This window comes from Schistocerca serialis, chromosome 3 (genome assembly GCF_023864345.2).
Source record: "Schistocerca serialis cubense isolate TAMUIC-IGC-003099 chromosome 3, iqSchSeri2.2, whole genome shotgun sequence".
NCBI lineage: Eukaryota > Metazoa > Arthropoda > Insecta > Orthoptera > Acrididae > Schistocerca > Schistocerca serialis.
Genome location: NC_064640.1, coordinates 549,599,183 through 549,624,427, shown reverse-complemented (window position 1 = coordinate 549,624,427; position 25,245 = coordinate 549,599,183).

The following is a 25,245-nucleotide window of genomic DNA, read 5'->3' as shown; positions in this document are numbered from 1 at the left end:
GCTAGTGTCAGCATTGGGAGAGAGAGAGAGAGAGAGAGAGAGAGAGAGAGAGAGAGAGAGAGATAGCTGCGGAGCGAGTGAGACCGCTTAGCACTGCTCTGCGTTGGACTTTCATGCGGTCTGATCCAACGTAAACAAAACATTCTATTTTAGAAATAGTTTTTACAAGTAAATATTTTTTTTTATACTTCGTGCTACAGCTTTTTGCATCACTTTTCAGAGTTTAGAAATCGGATCCTTAGTTTGGTGTTTTGTACATAATAATTTTAACTGGCCATGTTTGAAAACTAATTAAAAATTGATTTAAGGTTATAAAGCTCTTTAATTCTTACAGTCAACATTGTTAAAGACGACAATTAACATTTAAGAACGACGGTTCAATCCCGCGTCCGGCCATCCTGATTTAGGTTTTCCGTGATTTCCCTAAATCAGTCCAGGCAAATGCTGGGATGGTTCCTCTGGAAGGGCACGGCCGACTTCCTTCCCCATCCTTACCTAATCCGATGAGACCGATGACCACGCTGTCTGGTCTCCTTCCCCAAAACCAACCAACCAACCAACATTTTACACGTTTTTCTTTCTCGAGGAAACGATTTTGTCTAGGTTTGGTACAATATTCCGTGAGACTGCTTACCTCAAAGACTTTGTCAAATTTTTGTCGCCAAGTAATGAACGGTTCTTAGTTTTAGCAAGCTTTAAAAGAGAGAAAAAACACTCACAAATATACGTAGAACCAAACATTGAGAGAAATTTGGCCGCGTGCTTGTGCAAAAGAGGATATTTCTCTCGTGGAAGACATCTGTAAAAGTCATCCAAAGTTTTATACCTAACAAAGTGGCTCTTCAGGCCGATATCGCACTGCAGGTCAATCAGCTCTAGTTGAAGCACTTGTGAGACGTTCTCTGCCAGAAGGGAAAACGGGGGAACAAATATATATAAGGCCGGTTGAAGCTCACTTATCTCCAATAATTTGTTTTCAAACTGTTCTTGTAATTCGCAAATGATTTGAAAATAATCTGAAAAATCCACATCTTCTTCAACACTGTCTTGTGCAGAAAAGTGTCCACAATTCTTCTCGCGCAACTGTTTTCCCCACAAAATAACTTTTTTTTTTAAATGCTTGAATCGTCTGCACTAAATCAGCAACAGAGTGATTTTCGCCTTGGAGTGAAATGTTCAAAGTATTTAAATGACCATTGAGGTCACTCAAAAAAGCCAAATTCGCCACCCACTTAGAATCACAAAGTAATTCTTCTGGCGTCCTTTCATTTCAAAAAGACATTTATTTCACCCCTCAAGGAGAAAAACCGATGAAGCACCTTTCCTCTTCTCAGCCATCTTACTTCGGTGTGGTAGGGGATGTCCGGGTATTCCGCTTCGATATCAGCCAGAAATTCTTTAAATTGGAGATGTGTGAGTCCGTGCAATCGAAGATAACTAACCGTTCGAAGAACTGTGTCCATAACATTTTTTATGCTGACAACCTCCGCACAAAGTGCCTCCTGATATATCAGACAATGGACTGCCGCGAATAAGGGACAACCGACTTCAGCCATTTTTGACCTGACGTAACCCAGGAATCCAGTGCGTATCCCCCGTAGCGCAGAGGCTCAATCCGTTGTTACACTGGTCAGGCGTTCCCGTTTTAAGCCCATTAACTCTAACACGTTTTCCACGACTAGAAAAATATCCAAACCCGTGGTCGTGTCTTATAATGGTATAAGGTCGAGTTGCGCGGCGGACGGTCGGGCGGTCCGCACGGCCAGCTAAGAGACACGACTCGGCCACTGTAGCAACATACGAATTCTCCCGGGGCGATGGCCGCGGGCGATCGCGGGCGCTAGCGCCCCAGGGGCACAGTTTGGATGAGACTCCTTCCACCTTTCTGCTTTCCCTTTTTGCTTATTACTGGATTTCCATCTGACCTCTTGATATTCATGCAAGTCGTTCTCATTTCTCCAAAGACCTCTTCAATTTTCCTGTAGGCAGTATCTATCTTACTCCTAGTGATATGCTCCTCTACATCCTTAGATTTGTCCTCTAACCATCCCTGCTTAGCCATTTTGTGTTCCTGTCGATCTCATTTTTGACAAGTTTGTATTCTTTTTTGCCTGCTCCATTGACTGCATTTTTGTATTTTCTCCATTCATCAATTAAATAATATACGAGGTGCGTTTGAAAAGTCTGTGCAAAAAAAAAGAAAAAAAAGAAAAAGAAAAAGAAAAAGAAAAAAGAAAAAACCGCTTACATGTTTGGGGTAATTTCTTTTATTTTTCAGCATAGTCTCCTTTTAAATTTATAGTTTTTGTCCAATGCTGTTCTAATTTGTTGAACCCTTCCGAATAATAGGAATTGTCTAAGTCTGCAAAATAGCTAATTGTTGCTGAAATCACCTCCTCGTTTGAATAAAATCTTTGTCCCACCAACAATTTCTTCAAATTGGGGAACATATAGTAGTTCGAAGAGCCAAGTCTGGAGAACAGGGGAGGGGTGGATGTGAAATAAGTTGGATTCCTATTTCCATAAATTTTGCGACCACAAATGCTGATGTGTGTGATGGTGCATTGTCATGATCGAAAAGGACGGTCCAATAAAGATGAATAATATTCACCTGTAATAGTTTTACCCTTTTCCAGATAGTCGATGGGGATTGTTCCTTGCGAATCCCAAAAGACAGCCGCCATAACCGTTCCGGCCAAAGGAATGGTCTTCGCCTTTTTTGGTGCAGCTTCTCCCTTGGTAACCCATTGTATAGAATGTTCTTTGCTCTCAGGAGTATAGTAATGTATCCATGTTTCATCCACAGTGACGATACGACGTTTAATGTTCTCTTAAAGTCCTGCCGATTCTGCCTGAACAGCAGCAAACCATCCTTGCAACACTTCACACGATTCCGTTTTTGTTCAAGCGTGAGCAAACGCGGAACGAATCTTCCAGATAGCTTTCTCATGTCCAAATGTTCATGCAAAATAGTATGTACCCGTTAATTCGAGATGCCCACAGTACTAACAATCTCACATACTTCAACTCTTCGGTCATCCATCACCATATTATGGATTTTATCAATGATTTCTGGAGTGGTAACCTCAACAGGGCGTCCAGAAAGTTCAGCAACATTTGTGCCCATATGGCCACTCGTAAAATTTAAAATCGCTTATAAACTGTTCTAATCGAAGGCGCAGAACAACATGACTGAAACTTCGTGTGCGTTCTCTCCAAAGATGCTACTAACTAAACATTACCTCGATCGGCGCCGGCGGTGGCATCTCTCGGACTTTGCACGGTCTTTTCATACACGTCTCGTATTTGAGTATATTTAAATTAATACCTTTCAGATATATTAATTTAGCAAAATAAACATATCTCTTTGTGTTAATGTCTCTATCAGGTTTGTGTACAGCTATTCGTGAAAGAAATGCAAAACTGCCTACGTGGAGCCTGTCCGCCATTGGTGTGATCCAAATACTGATTAGCAATTTATCAGATCTTTTATGGTGCACCAAAGAACCTACAGTCTTTCAGAAACGAAGTCCGGAACTCAATTAACTATATAGCATAATTCTATGACCGATCACGTTAAGCACTTGACTTATGAAAATTACCTTAAGCCACATCTGTAACTTTGCGTTTCTCTCTTACACCAACTTGGAGTAATAGGAAATCGCAAACAGGAATCAACAAGCACTGGTCGGTTAATTTTAGTTGACATTACTGTGCTGACCATCTGCTGGTAAGTGGTAGGTGATCACGACTATTTTCTTTACCTTCTCTATCTTCCTTCCATCTTCCCAAGCAGACTAGGTAACACTTACAGCTCACAGCTTCCACTCGCCCATCCACCTTCGAGATAGGATATTGCTATTGCTGGCTGGAGAGCAGTTATACTGTGGTCACTCCAAGTATGGTTGCAGTTTAATATCATACCTGAGTCACTTATGTTTACAACAACAAAATAATAACAGAACCGCTGCATCAGTTGGTTGCATCGGCCAACAGTGTGAGATAAATGGCTTTTCTCATACGAGAAGGAGCAACGCCGTTAATTTAGACCAATATAGAAACGTCTTTTGCCATGTCTACAGCCGAGAGCGCTGAATCACACGAGATCTACCTTAGTCATGAGTTCTCCCGGTAAATAACTTGGAAATTTGTGGACCAAGAGCCTACCTCTCCCTCCGGCTACCCCCCTCCCCCCTTCCCCCCAATATTGTTGTTGTGGTCTTCAATCTGAAGACTGGTTTGATGCAGCTGCCGAGCTAGTCTATTCTGCTACTCTGTGCAAGCCTCTTCAGCGCCGCACAGCTAATGCAATGTGCATCGGTTTGAACCTGCTCACTGTATTCAAGACTTTGTCTCCTTCTACATTTTTAACACCCCCCCCCCCCCCCCGCCCCCCGGCGAACAACACCCACATATACACACTTTTCTCCATTACCAAACTGAGAAGTCCTTGACGTCACAGGATATGCCCTATGAAAAGAACTTGTGCCATATATTTGTTTTCCCCAGTTCGACTCAGTTTCTTCTTATCAGTTATACGATCTGCAGCGCCACCACTATTTTTCGGGGCTACTGAGTAAAATTGTGATGTTGCCATAGCTGTTGCAAAAGATCTTGGGAGTGAGGCAGCTCAGAGCCGACCAAACATCATTACGTCAGATGTAGCAATGCCACTATCAGATTCTCACATTATGCTCCAGGAAAGGGGTTGGCACCACCATTACGACGACACAGCACGAAGCCGTTGTCAGGCCGATTACTACACATCCAATCAACAGACTTCATATAGTCCACATGGTTGCAAGCTGTGATTTGCGAAGCAAGAACGCTCTGTCCCAACATAAATTGCCATTATTTTCAGTCAAAGGTGTCTCGGTCTGGTAGCTACTATTTACGAAAAGAAGTGTATGCCACTCCTTGAGGCGACATAATACTTCAAGGTTTTACCACGAGATTTGCCCTCCACTACCTGTGGGCCCCTGCTGCTGGTTTTAAGATCACTGCTGAGGGCTTAGCATCTTCCAGTCTGTGGACCAGCAACCAGGTGCAACCTGCCTTACGCCATAGAGTGCAGTCGTTTGAGACCATGGCCACCTGTTGCCTCAGTTACTATACACTCGCTGTCTTCAGCACACGCTATGGAGGATGTTGCACAATAGAATGTTCTAGTTTGTTCTTCAATAAATTGTATAACCAATAGTGAAGTTTTTATGAACAGCCATCGATCATCATCCCGACAATAATCCACCACCTCAACTGAGATCTCTGTGTGTTTAGGTCATCCATCCTGAATCTCTACATTTCGATGTCAAAAGAGTGTGTCACCACTAAATTACAGTGACAAAGGAAAATTGCCAGCCACCCTACCTGGAGACGATGACTATCGACTTCCTCAGGGTTGCAGTTTCGTCGACACACAGCATCAATATGCAGTGAGGAGTGCACTCCCCTGCGAGTATCACGTCGAGTCAGTACACCAATAAGCAGCCTTTCAGTTCTGTTTCCATGTGTGACGTGTGTCAAGTAAACGGTCTGTGCCGGCCGGAGTGGCCGAGTGGTTCTAGGTGCTTCAGTCTGGAACCGTGCGACAGCAACGGCCGCAGGTTCGAATCCCGCTTCGGGCATGGATGTGTGTGATGTCCTTAGGTTAGTTAGGTTTAAGTAGTACTAAGTTCTAGGGGACTGATGACCTAAGATGTTAAGTCCTATAGTGCTCAGAGCCAGCCAAACTCAGTCTGTAATCTGAGTATGTGTAAACATGAACTTTATTTATGTCTATGATGAATGGGTGTGGCTCATTATCTGGAAGTGTATAAGATGTTAACCATGCGTAGCTTCTTAGGAGGGATGATGCGTTTTGTCGAGAAGCTGGAGTTTTGTGGTTGTTTTCGCCGCTTTTAATGGGCAATGTGTACCATTTTGAGCAATAAATGTGGCTCACTGCGTTTAAGCGCGTAGAGTAGTAGTCATGAGTAGCCGCTCAAATGGAGAAGTTAAGTTACAGTAAGTGTTGGGATCGAATTAGATTAAGTGTCATTGTCGCCGTACTGTTTTGTTCTCCTCGTTTGTTGTTTGCATAATTAGTGAGGAATACCCTGGCTGAGAGGTTGCGAATTTCTGCAGCCTGGACCAGATGTGGAGGGAAGTGCATGTGCCGATAATTTTGGTGTCTTGCAGAGTGCAACTGCCGACCGTAATTTTGTTATCGACACTTAGGAAGTGACACAGAAAGCTATCAATAAGGTTGATTGAATTGCAGATGTTTTGGGTACTGAAACGGTACAGACGCCTTTCGTATTTCCGAAGGCCGCAGATTCGGCACCATCTGTGACGGCACTGCCTCCTCAGAACGTGGGATGAAGGAAGGGGAAATGTGTTTGTAAGGTTTATGATCGAGCCGACAAGGCTTGTGCCAGTGGATCAGGAGATTGACAAAAGTGACAACACTTGCAGTGTAATGCGTGATGCAGGCTAAGGCTGCTGTGCAATCCCAGGGTTAGACTTTCTCATCAAGCATCTCGCCAAAACTGACGTTCGATGAAGTGCTGTGGAACCCAGGGGGATAATATTCAAGCTGGGGGAAGCTGTCACCAGTGAAATACACTCACAAGTTTCGTTTGTCAAGAGGGACAAAAGCAGGCAAAATCACTAAGGCTTAATTGGCATGATATAGTGCTACAAGGCACTGGGAAATTGCTTTAGATGACCGAAAGTGTTCCTGACTTATACGATTCTGGACTTCGCCTCCGGGGAGGGAGCCATCGTTGAGTACGCAGTGTTCAGTGATTGAGAGCACTTCTCGTGTCTGTACTCACGTTGTGAAGTAATCTGCATTCCGTCCTTGTGGCTGGGAGTTGGCGTTTCTTGCTTGTAGAATAAAGAGAGGAGATGATAGTATTAGATTACACTAGTCAGAGGACCGCCTCCTGCCGTCCTAGTGTTTAATTAGTTTTTTATTTTGTGGCTTGAGTTCTTCCATCGGCGCAGACGTGTACGAGAACCATCACTTAGACATACGGGACGCAGTAAATTTGGTGATATTGCTAATTGCTTAGGCTTATTAGTGCTATACAGCTGAACAGCTGTGATAACGTAAGCTTCAATTCCACTGAGGTTGCACACCACTGTAGATCATCATTTAAACCAGTGTCTTCTAGTGTTCTAGTGTATGGGACGTACATGATAACAGTCATCTCTTGTTATTAATATTATATCACGTTGCTATAAAAAGGAGCAGATGTGGGCAGTTGATCAGTAATATTAGACAGGAAATTCATTTGTATCTCTTTATGTCCATTGCACATGGACAAATAAGCATTTGTAATGTATAAAGAAATTTTAATCTACAATAAATGTATAAGCAGAAACAACATTAATATTCAGTAGTTCCCTTAATCATTCACTTATTTTTATGTTGTAATTTATACGTTAAAGTGCAAGAAGGAGGAAGTAATATCACCGTTAAGAGATCCTAGGGTCTACTTCAGGGTTTAGGCAGACTGGGCCAAATCTTCATTTTCGCGTTCAGTATTTTCCATTGCGCACATTCATTTTTGCACCCGTCTTGATTAGCATTTAGGAAACCATACAAATTCCTTCCAGAAATACTTCATAACATTTAAATATACATTCTATGTTAGCAAATCCGTCTTTTTAGTAATACTTTTCATGCTATAGTCAGTCTTCATTTGATATCCTTTCTACTTTGGCCATCATCATTTATTCTGCTGCCCAATTGTCCTTTTAGTGTCTCATTTCGTAACCTTATTCCCTTAACACTACCTGATTTAACCCCCGCAATACCAAGGGAAAGGGAAGGGGTACTTTATGCGTTTCTTTTCAGAATACTGTAATCTAGTCATGTTCATTATATTTTAAAATTTTGAAATACATATATTTGTGATTTTTAATGGTTTCTTCTTCCACATGCCGTAATTGTTTTAAATATTCCTGTAAAACTTAACGCAAAAATTTAGGTGTTCTCAGTGGTATAGAATTTTCAGAACAGGTGTTACATTAATATTTTCAGGTTTAGCACCCTTCTTACACATAAATATACCTTTAAAAGGTATGTTGTGCGTAAAAGACAACGAAAATTAACGAAATCCGTATATCTTCGTGTTGGTCATATATTACGCCCCCGTTTTGTAGTACACGTTATGGGAAACTCGTTGGTACTGCTACGTTTATTTCGAATACGTTCCAAAATTTCAAACTTTCACTTAGGACAAAATGGATTCCCAAGGATTCATGTGTTACTAGTTGTGGAGGAAAATGTAGGACTGAGCGTCTCTCCTATTTCCGAACTTCTTATGGTCCACATGGTTGCAAGCTGTGATCTGCTACCGAGCGAGGTGGCGCAGTGGTTAGCACACTAGACTCGCATTCGGGCGGACGACGGTTCAATCCCGTCTCCGGCCATCCTGATTTAGGTTTTCCATGATTTCCATAAATCGCTTCAGGCAAATGCCGGGATGGTTCCTTTGAAAGGGCACGGCCGATTTCCTTCCCCATCCTTCCCTCACCCGAGCTTGCGCTCCGTCTCTAATGACCTCGTTGTCGACGGGACGTTAAACACCAATCTCCTCCTCCTCCTGTGATCTGCTAAGCGATAACGCTCTGTCCCAACATAAATTACCATTATTTTCAGGCGAAGGTGAAATTTGCCCTGCTTCTGGTTTTAAGATCAGTGCTGTGGCCTAGCATCTTCCATCCAGTGGGCCACCTTCAGGCCAATTACCAGGTGCAAAAAGCCCTGTGCTATAGAAGGCAGTCGCTTGAGATCATGGCCACCTGCTGCATCAGTTCCTTAACACTCACTGTCTTCAGCACACGTTATGGAGGATGTTGCACCACAGAATGTTCTAGTTTGTTTTTCAGTAAAATGTATGACTAATAGTGAAGTTTTTATGAGCAGCTATCTATCATCACCCCGACAACATTCCACCACCTCAACTCAGACCTCCACATGTTCATCTACATCTACATGGATACTCTGCAAATCACATTTAAGTGCCTGGCAGAGGGTTCATCGAACTACCTTCACAATTCTCTATTATTCCAATGTCGTATAGCGCGCGGAAGAAATGGACACCTATATCTTTCCGTACTAGCTCTGATTTCCTTTATTTTATCGTGGTGATCGTTCCTCCCTATGTAGGTCGGTGTCTACAAAATATTTTCGCATTCAGAGGAGAAAGTTGGTGATTGGAATTTGGTGTGAAGTTTCCATCGCATCGAAAAACGCCTTTCTTTTAATGATTTCCAGCCCAAATCCTGTGTCATTTCTGTGATACTTTCTCGCATATTTCGTAATAATACAAAACGTGTTGCCTTTCCTTGAACTTTTTCGATGTACTCCGTCAGTCCTATCTGGTAAGGATCCCACACTGCGCAGCAGTATTCTAAAAGAGGAAAGACAAGCCTAGTATCCTCTTGTAGCGTAGTGTCCTCCTTAGTAGGTTTGTTACATTTTCTAAGTGTCCTGCCAATAAAACGCAGCCTTTCTTTAGCCTTCCTCACAACTGTTTCTATGTGCTCTTTCCTATTTAAGTTGTTCGTAATTGTAATACCTAGGTATTTAGGTAAATTTGCGGCTTTTAAATTAGACTGATTTATCGTGTAACCGAAGTTTATCCAGGACATTTTAGCACTCATGTAGATGACCTCCCACTTTTTGCTATTTAGGGTCAACTGCCACTTTTCGCACCAGTCAGATATTTTTTCTCAATCGTTTGGATTTTGTTTTGATCTTCTGATGACTTTATTAGTCGATAAACGACAGTGTCATCTGCAAATAACCGAAGACGGCTGCTCAAATTGTCTTCCAAATCGTTTATATAGATAAGGAACAGCAAAGGGCCTATAACACTACCTTGGGGAACGCCTCAAATCACTTCTGTATTACTCGATCACTCTCCGTCAGTTACTACGAACTGTGACCTCTCTGACAAGAAATCGCAAATCCAGTCACATAACTGAGGCAATATTCAATAGGCACGCCATTTTCCTACGAGCAGCTTGTGTGGACATGATGCTACAAGCAGCACCACGAGATTTGGCCTCCACCAACTGTGGGCCCCTGCTTCTGGTTTTAAGATCAGTGCTATGGCTTAGCGCCTTCCAGCCAGTGGACCACCTTCAGGCCAACTACCAGGTGCAAAGAGCCCTCTGCCATAGAAGGCAGTCGCTTGAGTCCATGGCCACTTGTTGCGTCAGTTCCTTAACACTCCTGTCTTCAGCACACGAAATGGAGGATGATGCACCACAGAATGTTCGAGTTTGTTCTTCAGTAAAATGTATGACTAATTGTGAAGTATTTACGAGCAGCCATCTATCATCATCCTGACAATAGTCCACCACCTCAACTCAGACCTCCACACATACATCTACATCTACATGGATACTCTGCAAATCACATTTAAGTGCCTGGCAGAGGGTTCATCGAATCACCTTCACAATCCTCTATTATTCCAATCTCGTATAGCGCGTGGAAAGAATGAACACCCATATCTTTCCGTACGAGCTCTGATTTCCCTTATATTATCGTTGTTGTCTTTTTTCCCTATGTTGGTTGGTGTCAAGAAAATGTTTTCCCATTCGGTGGAGAGAGTTGGTAATTGAAATTTCGTGAGAAGATTGCATCACAACGAAAAACGCCTTTCCTTTAAAGATTTCCAGCCCAAACCCTGTATCATTTCTGTGACACTCTCTCCCATATTTCGTGATAATTCAAAACGTGCTGCTTTCCTTGAACTTTTTCAATGTACTCCGTCAGTCCTATCTGGTAAGGATACCACACTGTGCAGCGGTATTCTAAAAGAGGACAGACAAGCGTAGCATCCTCTTGTAGCGTAGTGTCCTCCTTAGTAGCTTTGTTACATTTTTTAAGTGTCCTGCCAATAAAACGCAGCCTTTCCTTAGCCTTCCCCACAAGATTTTCTATGTGCTCTTTCCGATTAAAGTTGTTCGTAATTATAATACCTAGGTATTTATTTCAATATACGGCTTTTAGATTAGACTGATTTATCGTGTAACCGAAGTTTAAAGAGTTCCTTTTGGCACTCATGTGAATGACCTCACACTTCTCGTTGTTTAGGGTCAACTGCCACAATTCGCACCATTCAGATATTTTTTCTAAATCGTTTTGGATTTTGTTTTGATGTTCTGATGGCTTTATTAGTCGATAAACTACAGTGTCATCTGCAAACAATCGAAGACGGCTGCTCAGATTGTCTCCCAAATCGTTTATATAGATAAGGAACAGCAGAGGGCCTATAACACTACCTTGGGGAACGCCTCAAATCAGTTCTGTATTACTATTACTCGATGACTCTCCGTCAGTTACCACGAACTGCGACCTCTCTGACAGGAAATCGCAAATCCAGTCACATAACTGAGGCGATATTCCACAAGCACGCAACTTCCTTACGAGCAGCTTGTGTGGTACGGTGTCAAAAGCTTTCCGGATATCCAGGAATACGGAATCGATCTGAAATCCCTTGTCAATAGCACTCAGAGTTCGTGTGAATAAAGAGCTAGTTGCGTTTCACAGGAACGATGTTTTCAAAACCCGTGTTGACTGTGTGGCAATAGACCGTTTCTTCGAGGTAACTCACAACTTTCGAACACTATATATTTTCTAAAATCCTGCCGCATATCGACGTTAGCAATATGGGCCTGTAATTTAGTGGATTACTCCTTCTTCCTTTCTTTGATATTGGTGTGACCTGTGCAACTTTCCAGTCTTTGGGTACGGATATTTCGTGGAGCGAACTGTTGTATATGATTGTTAAGTATGGAGCTAAGGCATCAGCATACTCGGAAAGGAATCTAATTGGGATACAGTCTGGACGAAAAGACTTGTTTTTATTAAGTGATTTGAATTGCTGCACTACTTCCAGGATATTTACTTCTACGTTACTCATGTTGGCAGCTGTTCTCCATTCGAATTCTGGGATATTTACTTCGTCTCATTTTGTGAAGGCATTTCGGAAGGCTGTGTTTAGTAACTCTGCTTTGGCAGCACTGTCTTCGATAGTAACTCCATTGTTATCGCGCAGAGAAGACATTGATTCTTTCTTGTCGCTAACGTACTTCACATACGACCAGAATCTATTTGAATTTTCTGCCAGGTTTCGAGACAAAGTTTCGTTATGGAAACTGTTATAGGCGTCTCGCATTGAACTCCGCGCTAAATATCGAGCTCATGTAAAGGATCGCCAATCTTGGGGATTTTGCGTCGTTTAAATTTGGTACGTTTGTTTCGTTGTTTCTGCAACAGTGTTCTAGTCCGTTCTGTGTACCACGGAGGATCCACTGCGTTGTTTGTTTGTTTATTTGGTGTAAATCTCTGAATTGCTGCCGACACTATTTCTTTGAATTTAAGCCACGTCTGGTCTACACATTATACACTCCTGGAAATGGAAAAAAGAACACATTGACACCGGTGTGTCAGACCCACCATACTTGCTCCGGACACTGCGAGAGGGCTGTACAAGCAATGATCACACGCACGGCACAGCGGACACACCAGGAACCGCGGTGTTGGCCGTCGAATGGCGCTAGCTGCGCAGCATTTGTGCACCGCCGCCGTCAGTGTCAGCCAGTTTGCCGTGGCATACGGAGCTCCATCGCAGTCTTTAACACTGGTAGCATGCCGCGACAGCGTGGACGTGAACCGTATGTGCAGTTGACTGACTTTGAGCGAGGGCGTATAGTGGGCATGCGGGAGGCCGGGTGGACGTACCGCCGAATTGCTCAACACGTGGGGCGTGAGGTCTCCACAGTACATCGATGTTGTCGCCAGTGGTCGGCGGAAGGTGCACGTGCCCGTCGACCTGGGACCGGACCGCAGCGACGCACGGATGCACGCCAAGACCGTAGGATCCTACGCAGTGCCGTAGGGGACCGCACCGCCATTTCCCAGCAAATTAGGGACACTGTTGCTCCTGGGGTATCGGCGAGGACCATTCGCAACCGTCTCCATGAAGCTGGGCTACGGTCCCGCACACCGTTAGGCCGTCTTCCGCTCACGCCCCAACATCGTGCAGCCCGCCTCCAGTGGTGTCGCGACAGGCGTGAATGGAGGGACGAATGGAGACGTGTCGTCTTCAGCGATGAGAGTCGCTTCTGCCTTGGTGCCAATGATGGTCGTATGCGTGTTTGGCACCGTGCAGGTGAGCGCCACAATCAGGACTGCATACGACCGAGGCACACAGGGCCAACACCCGGCATCATGGTGTGGGGAGCGATCTCCTACACTGGCTGTACACCTCTGGTGATCGTCGAGGGGACACTGAATAGTGCACGGTACATCCTAACCGTCATCGAACCCATCGTTCTACCATTCCTAGACCGGCAAGGGAACTTGCTGTTCCAACAGGACAATGCACGTCCGCATGTATCTCGTGCCACCCAACGTGCTCTAGAAGGTGTAAGTCAACTACCCTGGCCAGCAAGATCTCCGGATGTGTCCCCCATTGAGCATGTTTGGGACTGGATGAAGCGTCGTCTCACGCGGTCTGCACGTCCAGCACGAACGCTGGTCCAACTGAGGCGCCAGGTGGAAATGGCATGGCAAGCCGTTCCACAGGACTACATCCAGCATCTCTGCGATCGTCTCCATGGGAGAATAGCAGCCTGCATTGCTGCGAAAGGTGGATATACACTGTACTAGTGCCGACATTGTGCATGCTCTGTTGCCTGTGTCTATGTGCCTGTGGTTCTGTCAGTGTGATCATGTGATGTATCTGACCCCAGGAATGTGTCAATAAAGTTTCCCCTTCCTGGGACAATGAATTTACGGTGTTCTTATTTCAATTTCCAGGAGTGTATTATTAATTTGGAATGAGTGGAGGTAGTCTCTCAGGTAGGCGTCAAGTGAATTTTTATTTGCTTTTTTGAATAGGTATATTTTTCCCTCGTTTTTCGAGAATTTGGCGATTACAATATTCACTCTCACTACGACAGCCCTGTGTTCACTAATCCCTATTTCGGTTTTGCTGCTCGTTATTAACTCAGGATTATTTGTTGCTAAGAGGTAAACTGTGTTTTCACAACCGTTTACCATTCGCGTGGGCTCATGAACTAACTGCTCCAAACAATTTTCAGAGAATGCGTTTAGCAAAATTTCGGATGATATTGTACTTGCGGAATTAAACATGTATTTTCGCCAACATATCGAGGGTAAATTAAAGTCACCACCAACTATTATCGTATGAGTCAGGTACGTGTTTGAAATCAAACTCAAGTTTTCTTTGAACATTTCAGCAACTGTATCACCTGAACTGGGAAGTCAGTTAAAGGGTCCCATTATTATTTTATTCCGTTTGCCAACAATGACCTCTGCCCATACTAACTCACAGGAAGTATCTACTTCAATTTCGCGACAAGTTAAACTACTTCTGACAGCAACAAACACGCCACCGGCAACGGTGTTCAGCCTATCTTCTCGGAACACCGTTAGTTTAAAAAATGGCCCTGAGCACTATGGGACTTAACATCAGAGGTCATCAGTCCCCTTGAAATTGTAACTACTTAAACCTAACCAACGTAAGGATATCACACACCTCCATGCCCGAGGCAGGGTTCGAACCTGCGCCCGTAATATTCTCGTAGCTCGGGAAAAAATACCTAAAACCGTCGGCCACCGGGGCAGGCACACCGTTAGGTTCTTCACAAAAATTTCGGCTTAGCTTATATCCTATTTTAGCCAGCTTTCAGTGCCTATAAAGATTTGAGCATCAGTGCTTTCTATCAGCGCTTGGAGCTCTGGTAGATTCCCAACACAGCTACAACTATTTACGACTGTTATACCAACGGTTCCTGTATCTACGTTCTTCCTGTGTTCAGCTTACACCCTTTCTGACTGCAGCCCTTCTTGTGTTTTCCCGAGACCCTCTAACCTAAACAACCGTCCAATCCGCGCCACACATCCCTTCCACCCGTGTAGCCGCCTCCTGCGTATAGTGGACACCTGACCTATTCAATGGAACCCGAATCCCAACCACCCGTTGGCGCAAGTTGAGGAATCTGCATCCTACACGCTCGCAGAACCGTCTGAGCCTCTAATTCAGACCCACCACTCGGCTCTGTACCAGGGGTCCGCAATCGATCCTGTCGACTATGCTGCAAATGGTCTGCTCTGCTTTCATCTTGCAAGCATGACTGGCAGCCTTTACCACTTCTGTTAGCCGCACGAAACCAGAGAGAAGCTCTTCTGATCGAAAGTGACACACATCACTGGTACCGACATGGGCAACCACCTGCTGTTAGCTGCACCCTGTGCTCTTCATGGCATTGGGGAGTATCCTTTCCACATCTGGAATGACTCCACCCGGTATGCACACGGAATGCACATTGGTTTTCTTGCCCTTCTTCTCAGCAAGGCTCTAAGGGGCCCCATAACGCGCCCAACGTTGGAGCTCCCAACTACCAATAATCCCACCCTCTGCGATTCCCCAGATCTTGCTGGCTGAGTGGTTTCCTCTGAAACAGGACAGGCGACAGCGTCTGGTTCAGCGACAGCGTCAGCCACAGCCAGTGCCTGGAACCTGTTTGTCAGACAAACCGGCGAGGCCTTGTGTGCTCACGCTTGGGAAATCATTTGCCGCCAGCTTCGCCCTGGGGCGACCTCTACATTTTGATGTTAGAAGTGTGTGTCACCACTAAATTTCAGTGACAGAGGAACCTTACCAGCCACCCTCCCTGGAGACGATGTCTCTCGGCTACATGAGAGTTGCAGTTTCGTCGACAAAAATGGTTCAAATGGCTCTGAGCACTATGGGACTCAACTTCTGAGGTCATTAGTCCGCTAGAACTTAGAACTACTTAAACCTAACTATCCTAAGGACATCATACACATTCATGCCCGAGGCAGGATTCGAACCTGCGACCGTAGCAGTCTCGCGGTTCCAGACTGCAGCGCCTAGCACACCACGGCCACTTCGGCCTGCTTTCGTCGACAGACAGCATCAGTATGCAGTGGGTGATTGCACTAACTGTTCTTTCTTTTCCCCTGCGAGTGTCACGTCGAGTCAGTCCACCTTTTACCAGCGATTCAGTTCTGTTTTCATGTGTGACATGTGGCAAGTAAACGCAGACTGGGTACTGAGGATGTGTAAATATGAACGTAATTTTTCTCTGTCATCAATGGGAGTGACTCATTGTCTGGAATGGTATAAGGTGTTAAACATGTGAAGCGTCTTAGGAGGAGAAGATGAATTTTGTTAAGAAGTCGGAGTAATGTGGTAGTTTACACAGTTTTCGCCGTTCTGAATGGGTAATGTATTTCAATTCGAGTAATAAATGTGGCTCACTAGTTTAAGAACGTAAAGTAGTAGTCATGAGTAGCCGCTCAAGCGGAGAAGATAAGTTACAGTAAGTGTTAGGATAGGATTAGATTAAGTGTTGTAAGGTGGCATGATTTTGAGACATATTACAACTACCACTCCGGAAAGAAGGCCCTTTAATAGTATAAACATCGAGTCAGGAAACCTTTAACGATACTGACATCGGCTAGGGATCTTAATTTGTAGCAGAATATCTGCACGTTGGGCGATAGCGAAGCGGACGGAGTCGGGAGACTGGCAGGAGAACGGAAAAGACACCAGCCAGGCAGGCAGGCCTGAGAGCTGTAGACAGCATCGAACGTAAGCTCCTGGAAACCCCTGGCGGGTGGACCGCGGCTTAGCGGGAGCCACGTGGCCGAGGACAAGGAGAAGACACAGGGGCTCGAACACAAAACGCGTGGCGGCGTGTAGGTGGTTTTCCGAACGGCCGGAGCGGAAGCTTCTGGAACAGTCTGGAAACTTCTAGAAGATTCGGTCGATTGCAAAACTGAGATTGGAGGGCGCTCAGAAATGAAAGCATTCCAGTAACATGATTGGCCACACTTTAAAGGGGGGAAGGAAAAAGAACAGGAGCTACGAAAAAGCGTTGCGCCTGTGAAACACTTGTTCCTGGGGCGTCGAGGAGAGAGGTTGGTTCTGGCAATGTGTGCGACCTCGTTACTGGGACAGAGCACTTGTAGCGAGAGCCTGAGGATCGTTTGGTGTTCCACGGCAGCCGTGGAGGTGCCTACGGAAGTTTTCGGAGGCAGAATTTATGTTATCTCGCTGAGGCGTGAACGTCTGCAGCGATAAGCATTGATCACTGTAGTGGTCGTGCATTCACAACGGCGGTTAGGGAAGTAAATTAAATTGCTGAGCTGGCCGGTGTGGCCGAGCGGTTCTTGGCGCTTTAGGCTGGATCCGAGCGACCGCTACGGTCGCAGGTTTGAATCCTGCCTCGGGCATGGATGTGTGTGCTGTCCTTAGGTTAGTTAGGTTTAAGTAGTTCTAAGTTCTAGGGGACTGATGGCTTCAGATGTTAAGTCACATAGTGCTCTGAGCCATTTGTACCATAAATTGCCGATCACGTGTCATGTTCGTTCTATCCTGGTGCTTCACGTTGCTAGTCGCGAGTGTAGTTCTAAATGTATTTGCAATTGCCATAGCTGATGTCAGTATTCGGCGCTTGGATTAACAACCGCGAATATATCACAGGACAGACGATTACCAAATGTGAATAGGCAGAACTAAAATGTTGCTCGTACTGTGTAATCTTGTATAGGGTAAATTGCAGAAGAGTAAAGAATTTAACACTACTAAGCGTATCATTTCACACTTTCATTTGTCATGTTATTGTCTCCTTATTTGTGTATCTCATGTTTGCAACCAGCTGGTGGAGGCAGTGTAAGTAGGTCAGCACATCTGAACATTCTAGGATATATTGAGGATATGGCTAGAAACCAACCAGATTTTCATACGACTAGTTGATGTCACATGTATAGCAAAGGATAAGCTTACCCTTCTGGAGAGCGTATAAGTGTCAAGGCGACTAATTAACGTTATAAAATTTTTCACTTATACGTTCGCAGGCTTACTCATCAATAGAAAAGAGCAAAACAGAAGCGGCAGCCAAATGGTTCAAATGGCTCTGAGCACTATGGGACTTAATGTCAGAGGTCATCAGTCCCCTAGAACTGAGAACTACTTAAACCTAACTAACCTAAAGACAGCACACACATCCATACCCGAGGCAGGATTCGAACCTGCGACCGTAGTGGTCGCTCGGTTCCAGACTGAAGCGCCTAGACCCGCTCGGCCACTCCGGCCGGCAGAAGCGGTAGCATACAGTTTCCTTGTTGTCGTAGCGTTTTGATCTCCTCGTTTGTTGTTTGCGTAATTAGTGAGGTATACCCTGGCGGAGAGTTTGCGAATTTCTGCAGCCTGGACCAGATGTGAAGGGAAGTGCATGTGCCGATGATTTTTGTGTCTTGCAGAGTGCAACTGCCGACAGTAATTTTCTTGTAGATACTTAAGAGGTTGCCCAGAAAACTATCAAAAAGGCTGATTGAATTGCAGATGTTTTGGGTACTGAAATGGTACAAACGAATTTAGTATTTCTGAAGGACGGAGATTCTGCTCCATCTGTGATGGCACTGCCTCCTCAGAACGTTCGTAAGGTTAATGATCGGGCCGACAAGGCATGTGCCAGTGGATCAGGAGATTGACAAAACTGACAACACTTGCAGTGTAATGCGTGATGCAGGCGAAGGCTGCTGTGCAATCACAGGGCTAGACTTCCTCTTCAAGCATCATGCCGAAACTGACTTTCGATGACGAGCGGTGGAACTCAGGGGGATAATGTTCAAGCTGGGTGGAGCTGTCACCAGTGAAATACACTCGCAAGCTTCGTTTGTCATGAAGGACAAATGCGGGCAAAATCTCTAAGGCCTAATTTGTATGATATAGTGCCACAAGGCACTGGGAACCTGCTTTAGGTGACAGAAGGTGTTGCTAACTTATACGATTCTGGATTTCACCTCCGGGTAGGGAGTCATCGTTGAGTACGCAGCTTTCAGTGATTGAGAGCACTTCTTCTGTTCATACCCACGTTGAGCCTACTAAATTCTGTCCTTGTGACTGGGATTCGCAGTTCTTGTCTGTAGAATACAGAGAGGGGAAGCTAGTATTAGATTATACTAGTTAGAGAACCACCATCTGCCGTCCTAGTGTTTGAATGAGTTTTTTTATTTTGTGGCTGGAGTTCTTCCATCGTCGCAGACGTGTACGAGAACCATCACTCCGACGCACCGGATGCAGTACATTCGGTGATATTACCAAAAGCTTCGGCTTTTAGGGCTATAAAGCTAAACAGCTGTGATCAAGTATGTTTCATTTCCACTGAGGTTGCCTACCACTGTAGATCATCTTTGAAAATACTGTCTTCTAGTGTTTGGGACGTAGATGATATCAGACATCTGGCGTTATTTATATTAGATCGCGTAGCCATAAAAAGGTGCCGATTTGGGCAGTTGATCAATAATATTAGTAAGGAAATTCATTTGTATCTCTTTATGTCCGTTTCAAATCGACATATAAACATTTGTAATGTATAAAGAAGTTTTAATCTACATTAAATGTATAAGCAGAAAAAACATTAATATTTAATAGTTACTAGTTCCCTTAATCATTCATTTATTTTTATGTTGTAATTCATATCTTAAGGAGCAAGAAGGAGGAAGTAATATCACCGTTGAGAGATCCTAAGATCTGCTTCAGCGGGTAGGCAGACAGGGTCAAATCTTTAATTTCACGTTCTGTATTTTCCATTGCGGACATTCGTTTTTGCACCCGCCTGGAGCATCATCTTGGAAACCATACAAATAACTTCAAGAAATACCTCCTAACACTGAAATTTATATTCGATGTTAGCAAATACCTCATTTTCATTAATACTCTTGTTGCTATAATCAGTCTTCATTTCATATCCTCCCTACATCGGCCCTCGTCAGTTATTTTTCTGCCCAATAGTTCTTTTAGTGTCTCATTTCGTAATCAGATTCCATTAACACTACCTGATTTAACCCTCGCAATACCAAGGAAGAGGGAAGGGGTATTTTGTGCCTACCATTTCACAATACTGTAATACAGTCATGTGCATATTATTTTAAAATTTTGAAAAATATATAGTTGTGATTTTTAATGTTTTCTTCTACCAGATTCAGTAGTTGTTTTAAATTTTTAAGTAAAACTTAACGCAAAAATGTAGGTCTTGTCAGTGGATGTGAATTTTCATAACAGGTGTCATATTCATATTTTCAGTTTTAGGGCCATTATTACACATAAATACATCTTAAAAAAGTATGATGTGCGTAAAAGACAACGAAAATTAACGAAATCCATATATCATTGTGTTGGTCATATATTACACCTCCCTTTTGTAGTACATGTTATAGAAAATCGGTTGGTACTGCTAGGTTTAATTCGAATACGTTCCATTACCTTTCATTTCGTTCCATTGAGGGTTATCTCATAATCCCTTTCCAGGGCACTGTCTATTCCATTCAAGTGTTATTCCAAGTTCTTTACTGTCTCTGACAGAATTTAATGTTTTCTTCTACCAGATTCAGTAGTTGTTTTAAATTTTTAAGTAAAACTTAACGCAAAAATGTAGGTCTTGTCAGTGGATGTGAATTTTCATAACAGGTGTCATATTCATATTTTCAGTTTTAGGGCCATTATTACACATAAATACATCTTAAAAAAGTATGATGTGCGTAAAAGACAACGAAAATTAACGAAATCCATATATCATTGTGTTGGTCATATATTACACCTCCCTTTTGTAGTACATGTTATAGAAAATCGGTTGGTACTGCTAGGTTTAATTCGAATACGTTCCATTACTTCAAAATCTTTATTACTTCTCCCTAATATTTAATTCTGTTTAAAAATTTATCCTTGTATGCTTTACTGCTTGTTCGGTGTAGATGTTGAATTACATCGAGTGTAGGGTACCCAAATGTCTCACACCTATCTTCCCATTGCACAACTAGAAATCCAGCAGATGGAGTAGCAGAAGTTATGTGCTTCATCAAGATTTGTTCTTTGATGTGGTGGGGCTGTGAAGTACATGTCCAGCTCCTATGCTCCTCTCTTCTTTTTACCGGAGGACTGCAGAATTCATATTTCAGTGCATATACGGCAAAAATTAAAGGTTCATTTAGGACAACATGGATTCCCAAGGATCCACATGTTACCAGTCGTGGAGGAACATGTAGGGATGAGCGTGTCGCCTATTTCAGAACATTAAATATTATTTTTGTAACTTCCAAAAGAGCAGAGTACAACGGGATAGCTATTTCTAGACCGAAAGGTAAGCCAGTTCCGTTCGAACCCACTAGCGAGAACAAATATACAGACGGTTGGAGATGCAGTGATGGGAAATGTCGTTAGAGTGTATTGTAGAATTCGAGAAGTATGAAGAAGGAAAACTATTGTATCCATTTCATGACTTTACGCCTCTTACCTTGAGAAATCATTATTAAATGACCAATGGTCGCCAGAGGAAAGTTGCTACCTCACATTATCTCTGGACAAATAGCTTTTCATCTAATTAAAATTTGAGGCGTTTATGTAAAAGTTCGATTACAGAAACTAATCTGTTCTGGGGCGCCTGACTCAAATGCTTTAACATTGTCATCGTCCATGTCAACAGAAGGTGCAGTGTAGGTGATGTCTCCAGTTATAATTCCTTGGACGCCATTTTGAAGAGCTACAAAACCCCTTATGTTTTAAAAGCTACAAAATAAACGATTGCGTATAAGAATTACAGTAATAAAATAGCAAACATACCGTGCAAAGATCTTTCATCAGCGTGATATCAGTTCCTTCATTTCGGGCTATTTCTCACTTCTCAGAGAGCTTCTCGCACATAGACATTCTAACATTATCAGTTGCTTATTCCAGCGACTATCGTTAAACTGGCTCATTTATCTAACAAGATCATTAAGAAGACCACTTTTCTTTACGTAAGTGACGCGTGCTTTCGCCGCAATCAAAAGACCATGAACTTATGGACGATTGACGCATATATACTCTGCATTAAAATTATTTCGTACCCCTGTATTTGACAAATGGCAGGAACAATTCAATCGTAAATATATCGCGCAGTGCAACGACAATCTTGGTACCTTTATCAGTCATGTGCTGCATGTCTTTCAAAGTACTGTCGTGGATACCAGGAGACATAAATCGTCCAAACAATTCTCTTAGAATGTTATCGCCCGTTTTCGGTTCATGTGAAAACTGAGTTGTAAACAAAATGCGAGATCTGAGAGTGCAGTTAACAAAACAGGTGACAGTACATGTCAGATAATTGTTTCTTCTCGCGCTGGATGTCCACATTTCTGTAGTTGCTGAGTATTCACCTTCTGTTATATCATCAATTACCTCAGGCATAATTATATGTCCTAGGCTTTTAGCACTTTTTGCCATGTACCTCAACACAGTTGTAGGGTGAAATATAATGGCCTTTGCAGTGTCAACTAACGTCTGAACGAGATCCATAAGACCTTCATCTCTCATAGTTCCATACGACCTTACATCTCGTGCACACATAGCCATGCATTTATCGACAGTTATCTCCTGGGCAAGTTTAGGAAGTCGTTTCTCCTCCACATAAGACCCTTGTTTATTATACACAAATGGATTGGGAGAAATGTACGAAGTGCCATTTAGCCCTTCAGCATGAGAGTAAATTCCATCGAACTGCGAATAGCAAACAAAATGAACGCTTTTCCTAACGCCATCCACAATAGGCTTTAACTCGGTCCAAAATGAACTTTTAAGATTGGTTTCAGGCTGTGTGGTTCTCTGCTTACCACTTGTTAGTTTTCCTTTTACATCCCTTTTGCTTGATGTACTCCTTCTCCTGGAAACCATATTAGTTTCCTCGCTCATTTTGTGCGTTATGACAAAAATGAAGAAATCCCACCACTCCTCTAAACACTGCTCTACTCAGCGCTCGTTGTCCGTAGATTGCAAATGTGGTTAGTACTACCAACAGCCCGTAGGCCGCAGCACGCCAGTGCTTGCTCACGTCACTGGTGCAGTAACCTCACGGGCTCGTTCATTGTGGAGCAGTGAGGCCGCGGCGCGTGGGCTGTGTCTCCATGCACAAGTCTGCTGAGCCCATGGCGTACAGGTGCTTTCGCAACAGCACTGCTCGCCCTTGGGGTGACGTCAGAGACTCGCTCTGCCGAGACTGCTGCAGTCCAGTGCAGCTCGCGAACCAGGCCTCTGTGCACGACTCTACATCGTGTGACCCGTCGGACTTCGATACGGCTCCCTCGGTTGAACCGCCAGCGCGAGGCAAGGCACGCACGGCTGACATGGCTGCGCTCCTGGACGGGCCGCGCCTCGATGCCCACCTCTGGTGCAACTTACACAACCAGAGCTTGCTCTCAGTCTGTTGTCAACGACCGACTGACACCATACAAGCCAACTGCGATGTCACTCCAGCAATGGCTGCATCAATTCCCACTGGCAGACCCGTCCCTTTACTGACTTACCCTCTTATCCACAGAACAATTATACCTCTCAATTTTAAAGTTACTGTATTTTGTAGAAATATCTCCGGTGCCAATGAAAATGATTTGTCAAACTGTTTATTTAAAACATGTCAAATTGTGTATTGTTTTTTCTTGTGAGCACTAATCTTTTTAGTTTTGTTGTACTTACGATTTGAATGATTACTTTTGTAACGGCCAGTGTCGTAATCTATTGAATCGTAGGCAAGTGTAAGACAACAAGAAAATTTTTCTTTCTTTATGTTTATGAAATGTGTGTGTAGTAGAGAGTCCACAAATGTTAATCAGTACATGTAATACTTTCTATAACAATGAAGAACAGAGTAGTCTTCACATTTTTTCTGCAATAATCTCAGAGATGCCTTCCTGTTTCGTATCGTCCTTTCTTCTTCAGCTTTCGCTATGTAAGCATCTATCTTGTTAGCTCGTAAGATCCATGGATATATTTAAGTCTATTTAAATTAATACCTTTCAGATGTATTAATTTAAAAACTAACCATATCTCTTTGTATTAATGTCTTTATCAGCTTTGTGTACAGCTATTCGTGAAAGAAATGCAAAACTGCTGACGTGGAGTCAGTCTGCCATTGGTGTGTTCCAAATACTGATTAACGATTTATCAGATCTTTTATGGTGCACCTACGAAACTGCAGTTTTTCAGAAACGATGTCCGATACTCAATTAACTATACAGCATAATGCGAGGGACCAATCGCGTTATGCAATTGCCTTATGAAAGTTACATTGGAGCCAAATCTGTAACTTTGCGTTTCTCTCGAACACCAACCTGGAGTAATAAGATATCACAACAGGAATCAAAAAGCACTGCTCGATTAATTTCAATTGACATTACTGAGCTGACTACCTGCTGGTAAGTGGTAGGTGATCACGACTATTTTCTTTACATTTTCTATCTTCCTTTCACTTTCGCAAGCAGGCAAGTTAAGTTACAGCTCACAACTTCCACTCGCTCATCCACCTTCCAGAGAGGTTGCTGGTTTTGTTGCTTATACAGTGGTCACTCCACGTGTGGTTACAGTTTAACGTCATACCAGAGACATTTCTGTTTACAACAACAAAAGAATACAAGAACTGCTACCTCAGTTCGTTACATTGGCCAATAGTGTGAGATAAATGGCTTTTCACATAGGAGAATGAGCAGCGCCGTTAATTTAGAGCAATATAGAAACGTCTTTTGTCATGTCAACAGCCGAGGGTGCTGAATCACACGAGACCAACCTTTCTCATGAGTTTTCACAGTAAAGAACTTGAAAATTAAGGACCAGAAGTCTACTTCTCCCTCCCGTCCCCTTCCCCAGTGTTGTTATTGTGGTGTTCAGTCTGAAGACTGATGCCGCTGCACAAGCTAGTCTATTCTGTAAAAGCCTCTTGAGCGCTGCACAGCTAATGCAATGTGCATCAGTTTGAACCTGCTACCTGCATTCGAGACTTCGTCTCCCTCTACAATTTTAACACCCCCCTCCCTCTCCAACATCCACATATTCACATATCTCTCACATTTTCCCCAGTTCGACTCAATATCTTCTTATCAGTTATTCGATCTGCATCGCCACCACTAATTTTCGGCGCTACAGATTAAAATTGTGATTGTGGTATCAATAGCTACGATGCCACGGAGTAAGTGGAAGTTCCTAAGTGGGCACTACGACAGACACCGACGACAGCACCCTCTAGCCGGTGCTGTGGAGGTCTACTAGCTCCACAACAGATTCTGTCTATTTTGATCAAGAACAGATGGCCAGGAAGCTTTGCTTGCTATTGAGATATGTACTTCTTATGATGGGTCTAAGGCTTCCCACCTCTGTA